At 35.8% G+C, this 10,479-nt stretch overlaps 1 protein-coding gene and 1 pseudogene across 1 annotated transcript in view; both read left to right on the forward strand.

The window, feature by feature from the left end:
• Positions 1-10,479, forward strand: part of ARHGEF11 (Rho guanine nucleotide exchange factor 11) — a 157,958-nt gene that overhangs the window by 32,191 nt on the left and 115,288 nt on the right. The window lies entirely within an intron of this gene.
• LOC123248162 lies at positions 4,516-4,634 on the forward strand (annotated as a pseudogene).

Consider the following 10,479-nt stretch of genomic DNA (forward strand, 5'->3'; position numbering starts at 1 on the left):
CCTTTGACCTGCAGGGAAAGAACTTAAATGTGCCTAATGATGAATGCAAAGCAAATGGAATGTAAAAATGACAAAGGTTCATAAAATAAAAGGCAGATAAGAGGAAAAAGATTGATTCCTGGTGAGTTGATTACTTAAGTCCATTTTTGAAGGAAGGAAGGGATGGGACAAAAATTAGAGGAAAAAGAAGTTACTGGTAAGAAGTTCCTAGAACAAGCAAATCTCCTGAAGGAATTAGGGATCAGGGTTACTTAGCCATAGTGAAGAGTAACAGAAAAAAGATTGATAAAATTCAAAGTCAAATCTTAGAGGTTTCATTCCTCCCCTTTGTCTGTTATTGCCTTGTGAGTCAAGGGCTCCTTGGTGTTATAGGATATAGCTTTCGAGCTAAAAAAGTCTTAAAAGTCATCTAGTCCAACCTCCTTATTTTACAAATTATGAAACTGAGGCCCAGAGAAGTAAGTTATTTTCCCAAGATCACATAAGTATCTAAGTTTTCATCATTGTCCAGAATAAGAAGGCAGGTTCCCTTCTTTCTTCCAATGATCAAGTATTTGTTTCAGTAATGATTGTTGTGAATTCTTTAGTTTGAGCTCTGTGTCACTAGGAGGAAGTACTATTGAATAAATAAATGAAAAGGCAAGCCCTACTGGTTTTTAGAGTGGAGGCAAGACAAATTTAGTGCCTTCTTTAATAATAAAAGCATTTATTAATAAAAACATCAGTTTCTGAGATGGATTCATTTGATAGTGGAACATTAAGAACTTTCTTTTATAAGTCTTCAATAGTTATAGCTAGGGAGTTAGGTCTCTTGAAGGGAAGTAGCTGGAAGTAGGAACATTTACTTGTAAGGTACTACTCTTTCATGAAGAGTTCTGGGCTGACTCTAGTCTAGTGAGAGGGGGAGTGGTGGTTGAGTTGTAAGTGTCTCAGTACCTTGTAGCTCCTCCTACTGTCCTACTAATCTCAGTTCTTTTTTTTCTTTATTTAACATTTTTAAAAATTGTCATCTTATGTTTTCGCATTATATTGCAAATGTTTCTCCTTCTCTTCCCAACAGCCCCTTGTAATAGAGGTTAAAAAAGAAAAAAATTTAAATTGTTCAGCAAAACCAACATATCACCTCTGCAGTAAAAAGGATGGAGGTACGTTTTCCCAAATATCTCTGAAGTCAACCTTGGTTATCATAATTACATAGTGGATAAACTTCATTTCTTTAAAAAAAATAAATTTTCTTGCTTTTTTATTTTTTAGTTATCTAAATTTCCCTTTGTATTTTTTCACTTCTAGAAGCCATCCCATATAATAATATATTTATTTATTTTTAGAGCTCTTACCTTCCATCTTAGAAACAATACTGTGTGTTGGTTCAAAGGCAGAAGAATGTTAAGGGCTAGGCATTGGGGGTTAAGTGACTGGGCCAGGATTACACAGCTAGGAAGTGTCTGAGGTCTTATTTGAATCCAGGACCTCCCATTTCTAGGCCTGGCTATCTACTAAAGCCACCTAGCTATTCCTCAAACTATATTTTAAAGAAGAAGAGGAAGAAGAGAAAAACAATAAGCAAAACTGATCAATACATTTAGTTCTGGTCCTGTCATCATTTTGTTTTTTTGGTAATGTTTGTTTTAAACCTTTACCTTCCATCTTAGACTAAATACTGTGTATTGGTTCCAAGGCAGAAGAACTGTAAGGACTAGATAATGGTTCCACGTTGCCCAGGGGGCACACTGCTAAGAAGTGTCTGAGATCAAATTCGAACCCAGGACCTCCCATCTGTAAGCTGGCTCTCAATCCACTGAACTACCTAACTGCCCCTCTACCCCATTGTTTTGTTTTTTTTTTAACTGAAAAGTTTTAATTAAGAATGTTTTTCCATGGTTCCATGATTTATGTTCTTTCCCTCCCTTCCACCCCACCCCCCACTTCCCCAGTAGCTGCCGAACAACTCCACTGGTTCTGCTCCTTTCACTCTGCATCAATTCCTGGAGGTCATTCCAGTTCACATGGAATTCCTCCAGTTCATTATTCCTTTGAGCACAGTAGTATTCCATCACCAACAGATACCACAATTTGTTCAGCCATTCCCCAATTGAAAGACATCCCCTCATTTTCCAATTTTTTGCTACCACAAAAGAGTGGCTATAAATATTTTTGTACATGTCTTTTTCTCTGTGATCTCTTTGGGGTATAAGCCCAGCAGTGGTATGGCTGGATCAAAGGGCAGACTGTCTTTTAAAGCCTTGGGCATAGTTCCAAATTGCCATCCAGAATGGTTGGGTCAATTCACAACTCCACCAATAATGCATTAATGTCCCAATTTTGCCACATCCCCCATTATTTTGTTTTTAAAAAATCTTGAGGGGTTCCCTCAGTTAAGATTAATTTGCTTAATATTCAAGAACTTCTACAATCTGACACCACTCTACCTTTCTATCTTACCTTTAGGCCAGTGATGGGCAAACTTTTTAAAGAGGGGGCCAAAGGAAAGGAAATGCTCACCTGTCAGTCTGTTTCTAAGGCAACTCTTTTGAAGTTTCATTGTATTGTTTCCTACTCATTGTATTCGTCAGATTAGGAATAATGTCTCTCAGCCAGATAGATCATTTCAGGGGGTCAAGCCTGGCTCAAGGGCAGTGGTTTGCCCATCACTGCTTTAAGCTATTCTTTCCTCACTGGCTCTCTCCATTCTTTACCTTGAGCCAAACTGCCCTATTTCCTGTATCATACTACCTTTTCTTACTGCCTTTTTGCCTTTGCTCATCCTATTTCCTATTCTAAGAATCCTGTTCCTCTCCTCGAATTCCTATTTCTCTTTTGTGATAATCAGATCTGGAGCTGGAAGGGACCTTAGCAATCATCTGGTCCAACTGCCTCACTTTGCAAATGAGAAAACAGGATCAGAGAGGTTGCGACTTGTCTGAGATCGTGGGGTGGGCCAGACACAGAATTTGAATCTAAGCCCTCTGATTACACATCCCATGCTCCTTCCCATAGTCATACCACCTTTTTTTTTTTTTAAACCCTTATCTTCTATCTTAGAATTGATACAATTATTAGCTCTAAGGCCAAAGAATGGTAAGGGCTACTGTTAAGTGTCTTGCCCAGGGTGACACAGCTAGAAAGTGTCTGAGGTCAGAACCTGGGTCTTCTGGACTCCAGACCTGGCTCTCTATCCACGGAACCACCTAGCTGCCCTGTGCTACTTCTTTTAAGAAGCCTTCCATGATCACTCCACAATGGCTGGTATATTGCATTTTTAAACACCTCTTATTCTGTGAATTATATTTATTTATTTATTAAATTCTCCTATTGCATTCATGAAGGCACTGGGATTGTCTTATCTAAACTTTGTATCTGTCCTGTGCATAGTACTGTCTACATAGAGGGCTTTCAATGAAAGTTTGTTAAATTGAATTGAAAAATGCTTAGGTCACTCTAGAGCTCATGGTTAAATCTCTGGTTTATTTCACTTCCTGTCCTGGTGATTGAACTGCTTACCAAGTTTCATTCCTGTGCTTTTGAATTGTGCACACACCCTGACATCACAATTGGAAGAGCCAAGATAGAAACCTGGCAGAGGATGGGAATCCACTTACTATAATAATCATCATAATGCCTAGCATCTGTATCATATTTTTATTTTTCAAAGCACTTTCTATCTATTATCTTGCTTTATTCTCACAAACATCCTTGTGAGGAGATGATGAGTGAGGACAGAAGCCAAAGGGCGTGTATCCTCAGTGGACTTGATTTCCTCTTCCTTATTTTTTCTCTCTGTTCCTCCCACTCACTCTCTTAGGACACTTCATTCTCACAGATGCTCCCAGTTTTGGAATTGCCCCTCTTTAGGGGCTTTTCACCCTTTCTGTCTTTTAATCCGAGGCTGGGATACCTTTCCCTCCCTTGGTAGTAATTAGTAGGGGAGCCCACTTATCTTCATGGCTGACCAGCCTGTCATCATCAATCATATGAAGAGCCTTTTATATGAAAGCTGCAAGATAAGAAAATAAATTGGCTCATGTAGGGGAACTGCAGGCTCAGATGATGATAGCCAGCATTTTGAGGGTATGGGAAGAGAAAATCATTTAATGGTTCCTGGCCTTGAGTCAGGGCTTCCTTTTTCTGCAATACCAGTCTCAGGTCCCTGCATCATTATAGTTAATCAAACAATAAGCATTTAAAAGAAGGGTAAATGAGGCAGCTAGGTGGCTTAGAAGATAGAGCATCAGGCTGGGACACTTCCCAGTCGCATGACCCTGTACATGTCTCTTAACTCCATTTGCCTAGACCTTGCCTTTCTTAGAGTTGTTACTAGGACAGAAAGTAAGGTTTCTCTCTCTCTCTCTCTCTCTCTCTCTCTCTCTCTTTTTTTTAATCCAACAATAACAAGCATTTATGAAGTGCTTGCTTTATGCCAAATATTGTGCTAATTGCTGGGTTTAAAAAGAAAAAGCAGTCCTTCTAAGGAGCTTACATTTTAATGGGGGAGATAATCTGTGTATAAATACACAGTCCAGTGGCCATATCACCTTGAATGCAGCTGATCTCATTTGATCTTGGAAGTTAAGCAAGGTTGAGCCTGGTTAGTACTTAGATGGGAGATTGTCTGGGAATGCCGGGAGCTGTAGGCTTAAGGGAAAAAAGCATGATACAGAATATACAGAAAATAACCTTTGAGAGGAAGATCTTGGTATCTGGAAAGATGAGGAAGGGCTTCCTGCAGAAAGTTGTCAAATTGAATCTTGGCTCCTCCAACTGTACCCTCCTCCCTCAAGGCACAAACCAAGTCTTATTTCTCTTTGTCTCATGGTACTGAGTACAATGCCATTATACAGGGTAGGTACCCAGATAAAGATATTTGTCAGTTGGATACCATAGTTAGTCCAGAGGGAAAGTTAGGTAAGGTTCCATCAGAAGAGGTGTGTTTGGAACAGAAGAAGATAAGAAGATCCAGGACAGTGGCAGAATCTCAGATTTAGCAATGGACAGACCAAACTGGGGAATAGTGAACATTGCCTGCTTAACACAGAGAGGTGAGTGAAAATGGTGAACATGGCAGTATGGCACAGTGAAAAGAATATTACATGTGGAAGAACAAGACACTTCCCAGCTTAATCCTTAAATTTAATCCTGGGTCTGCTAGTCAGCACTTCAGGAACTTTAGGAATCCACTTACCCTCACTGGGCCTCAGCTCATAAAATGTATTTGTAAAATGAAGGGATCAGTTTAAATATACTCTAAGGGCCCTTCTTACTTCAAATCATATTGGAGGTAAAGTGTGAGGAAGCTTTGGAGAAGTTTTGAGTAATTGGTGTGATATTAGAAGAGCACTCCAGGTTTTGGCAAGGGGATATCGTCTATCTTGGATAGAAACAACATGACAAATAGGAGAAAGAATCATTGGATCTTTGATGTTACTTTTGTAATTGTTTTGAGGTGCCAAGAACTGTACTCAGTATAAGATGGCAAATTTTAATTGATGAATGTTATGTTTTGAGCGCTCTATCAACCAGCTTTTTCCTGTCACTATTCCTCTCCTTGGGCTTCCCTATTCTGTGAGATACAAAAATATTGAGGTTAGGCAAATTAATAGCCCTAGGATAGCTTCTGTGTGTTCAAGTGAACAGAAGAGTCAACTGATGTGGCAGGCTTTTTATGTGTCGTATTTTAAGAAGTTGTCATAGTCACCCCAATCTTCAACCACTACCCTGATCAGTCAGCAACCATGAACATTAAGATTATGAATTGATGACAGCTTAGATGACGGTTGGCATTTTTTAGCAATATTTTTTGATTAAGGTATGTACCCTCTTTTAGACACAATACATTATGCACACTTAATAGGCTACAGTTAGTGTAACTATAACTTTTATATGCACTGGGAAACCAGAAAATTTATGTGACTTTTGGGATATTTGATTTATTGTGATGCTCTGGCACCGAACCCACAATATCTCCAAGACATGCCTGTACAAAGAACAGAAAAAAGAGGATAATATGTTAATCATCTCTGTTATGTAAAGCTTGGTTTTTTTAAAAATATATGTAATAAATTCCATACAGTTTCAAAACTGTCCTGCTTGTCTGTATCTTCCTCTACATTTTTTTATTTTCTGTGCATTTATGCTGTCTTGTGGGACACTATTTTTTGCTTTTTAGAGGAAGGTAATCACTAGGACCCCTCTCCCACCCAATTCCCTCTCCACCAATTTTCTTAATACTCTTCCTTGTATTATATACATGTTGTCAGCATATTGGCTTTGTCCAAAAAAGTATTCATTCTGCATAAATGTGTCTTTTACCCCTCTGTCAAGAGGATATACTTCAGAGACAGCTAGGTCACACTGAGCACCAGCACTGGAGTCAGGAGGGCCCAGATTCAAGTTTGGCCTCAGACTTTTCCTAGCTGGTGACCCTGGGCAAATCACTTAACCCTAACTGTCTAGTTCCTACTGCTCTTCTATCTTGGAATTGATTCATATTAATTCTAAGACAGAAGGTGATTTTAAAAAGGTTTAAAAAAAAAAAGGGCATACTTCATTGTGCCTTCTCTGGAGTCATGGTCAGTCATCCTATTTCAGATCCTTAAGTCTTTCAAAGCTTATGTTTTCCTGAATTTTTCTTTACAAAACTTATAATTGTATAAATGGTTTCCCTTATTCTGCTCATTTTCCTCTATTAGTTTATTACACGTCTTTTGAGGATTCTTTGAATGCATTCTTTTCACATTTCTTATGGTACAATAATATTCCATTACATTTGTGTATCATAATTTGGTCAGTCATTCCCAATTGATGGGTACTCAGTTCTTTGCTATAAAAAACAATGCTGATTTGGATATTTTTGTAGTGTTCCTTTCCATCTTTCTTTTTAACTTTTTTTGAGGGATTACTAATGCTGTTCCTCAGCCAAAGTTTACTGATTATTTTAATTTAGTTTAATTTAGTTACTTTTGGGAAAGAATTCTAAATTGCTTTCCAGAATGGTTGGCCCAATCAATTAACAGCTTAGGTTAATAGTATAAATATTTGGTATTAGTAAGCAAGGAGAAAGGAATATAGAGAAGAAAAGTATGATAAAACAGAATAGGGGAGGGAATAAGCAATTACTATCATATCTATGAATGTGAATGGTATGAACTCATGATAAAATGGAAGAATAGATTAGAAAGCAAACTCAACAAGATGCTGTTCAAAACAAACATTTGAAACAGACTCACACAGAATTAAAATAAAAGGTTAGAGTAAAATCTGTTATGCCTCAGCTGAACACAGAAAAACAAGGGTAGTGAACTATGATTTTAGACATGGCAATATCAAAAATAGCCTTCATTAAAAGAGATAAGGAGGGAAATGCCATTTTGCTGAAAAATTGCATAGACAAAAGATTTATTTCAATGACATATGTACCCAGTGGCATAGATTAGAAATACTTAATGGAAAAAGTAAAAAATTATAGGAAGAGATCAAAAATAAAATTACCATTATGTGGGATCTCATTTTACCTCTATGGAAAAGGGTAGATAAATAAAAAAGTAGACAAGAAAGAATTAATGACATGAATACAATTTTAGTACTGTACATAATTCTCCATGGTTCCTTTACAGAAATTGATTATGTCTTAGGACATAAAAAAACTTCAAAAACAAATTTAGAACATGCCCTTTCTGATGTCAGTGCAGCAAAATTGTATTAAAGAGACAGTAGAAAAAAACCATTAAAAATAAAATAACTTAATCCTAAATTGAATTAAAGAACCAACCATAACAAAAATAAAAAAAATTCATTAAAGATAAATAAAACAGTGAGGCAACATTCTAAAATTTGGGAGATGTAGTCAGAATACTTTTTAGGACAAAATTCATATTTCTGAACAGTTTTATTGACAACAAAAAAGAAAGAACAAATTCATGAATTGAGAATGCAATAAAAAATACTAGAAAACTAACAGAATTTAAAGTCTCAATTATGATGCCAAAATAGATATCCTGACGGTTAAGGAAGAAATTAATACAATTTAAAACAACAAGCCGCTTAATTGATATTAAAAACTAAGAATCAATTTTTAAGAAAAAACAAAGGTAATCAATTATTGATTAAAAAGGAAGAGGAAAAAAATTATCAATATCAAAAATGAAAAAGTAGAATTCACAACAAATGAAAAGAAATAAAGGCTATCATTAGGAACTATTTTGCTATATACCACCCAAACTTGTAAATGAAATATTTACAAAAATACAAAATATTCAAATTAGAAGAACTAGAAATAGAGGATTTAGTGGAAGAAATTAAAATCAGCCACAAATGAACTTTCAGAGGAAAGAACTCTAGAGAGAATGAGAACTAGATGGATTTGCAAGAATAATTAAATCCAATATTACATAAATTATTTGCAAAAATATCAAAGGAAGAGATTCTACCCAAATTTTTTATAACATGTAGTTTTGACATATAAGAAGAATCAAAACAGGAAAAGAAAACTGTAGACTAATAATCCTAGCAAATATAGGTACAAAAAAATTTAAATAAAATATTAGCAAAAAAGAATATCACAAGGATGCAGAGTTGGTTAAAAGTATAAGCAAGGGGGCAGCTGGGTAGCTCAGTGGATTGAGAGCCAGGCCTAGAGACGGGAGGTACTAGGTTCAAATCCGGCCTCAGACACTTCCCAGCTGTGTGACCCTGGGCAAGTCACTTGACCCCCATTGCCTACCCTTACCATTCTTCCACCTATAAGTCAATACACAGAAGTTAAGGGTTTAAAATTAAAAAAAAAAAAGTATAAGCAAGCTTTTCATATTTAACCATGTTAATTAGCAAAATAAAATTTATATGATTGTAATAAGGTGCAGAAAAAACTTTGACAAAATACACCCCCAATTTCCATGAAAAACATTAGGAAAATGGAAATAAATTGACCTTTTCTTTAAACAGATAAACAGCATATATCTAAAAACAAGAGCATCTATTATTTGTAGTGGAGATGAACTAGAATCCTTTCCAAATAAATTTCTGGAATGAAACAAGAATGTCCATTGTTACCACTTCTATTTGACACAAGACTAGAAATACTCCCTATAAAAGTAAGGGAAGAAGAGAAACTGAGGCAAATTTACCATAGGTAAAGAAGAAATAAGATTATCACAGATTTATAGATAACATAATAATGTACTTAAAGAATCCTAAATAAACAACTAAAAATTAGTTAAAGCAATATTATCAAGCTTACAGAATATAAGAAATCTTCAAAAATCATCAGTATTTCGTGTGTATGTGTGTGTGTGAGAGAGATTTTCATGGCAAAGGCAATTTCTTTCTCCCCCTTTAAAATAAAAAAAAAATTTATTTTTAACATTCTTTTCTTTTTGAATTTTTGAGTTCCAGATTCTCTTTTTTCCCTTAGTCTCTGAGAAGGAAAGCAATATATTAGTTATACATGTGAAATCATGAAAAACATTTCCGTATTAATCATGTCACCCAAAAAAAGCCACCAAAATAAAGCAAGAAATTATACTTTGGTTTGTACTCAGAATTGATCAAATCTCTCTGGAGGTGGATAGCATTTTTTCATTATGACTCTTTTGGAATCACTGTATTGATCAGAATAACCAAGTCTTTCACACTTGATCATCATTATAACATTACTGTTATATACACAATGATCTTCTAGTTCTTCTCACTTCACTTTAAAACAGTTTATATAGGTCTTGCCATGTTTGTGTTTTTTTTCCTGAACTCTCCCCCGATTATTTCTTATAGCACACTAGTACTTCAAAATCATGTCACAATTTGTTCAGCCATGAATTGTTCTCCTCAATTTCCAGTTCTTTGCCACTAGCATTTCTATATAGTACAAACAAAACCTTATAAGAAATTGTCCTAAGTAATTTAAAAATATTAATTGCTCTTGGGTTAGAATAAGCCAATATAATTAAAGTCACAATTTTATCTAATTTTATTCAGTGTCATACCAGTAAAACTCCCATAGGATTAAAGAACTAGAAAAAATAATAATGATTTCATGTGGAGGAAGAAAAGGTCAAGAATCTTAAGGAGAAATAATGAAAAGAAATGGGAATGAAGGAGACTTAGCAGTGCTAGGTCTTACTCTATTCTTAAAGCACTGATTAAAACAATTTGTATTGGTTAAGAAACATATTGATCTGATCAGTCAAACAGGTTAGGTCAGGGGTCAGCAACATATGGCTCTTTCTGCAGGAGCCATAAAGTCCATTTTTTTTCAGGTGCTGTTACAGGAGCGCGCACTGTGAGCACTGTACGGCTCTCACGAAATTACATTTTTTTTAACATTTATTAATATTCATTTTTAACATGGTTACATGATTCATGCTCCTCCTTTCCCCTTCAAACCCCCCCCACCCCCATGGCCGATGCGCATTTCCACTAGTTTTGTCATGTGTCCTTGATCAAGACCAATTTCCAAAGTGTTGGTAGTTGCATTGGTGTGGTAGTTTC

The sequence above is a fragment of the Gracilinanus agilis genome, chromosome 4 (assembly GCF_016433145.1).
Source record: "Gracilinanus agilis isolate LMUSP501 chromosome 4, AgileGrace, whole genome shotgun sequence".
Classification (NCBI taxonomy): Eukaryota; Metazoa; Chordata; class Mammalia; order Didelphimorphia; family Didelphidae; genus Gracilinanus; species Gracilinanus agilis.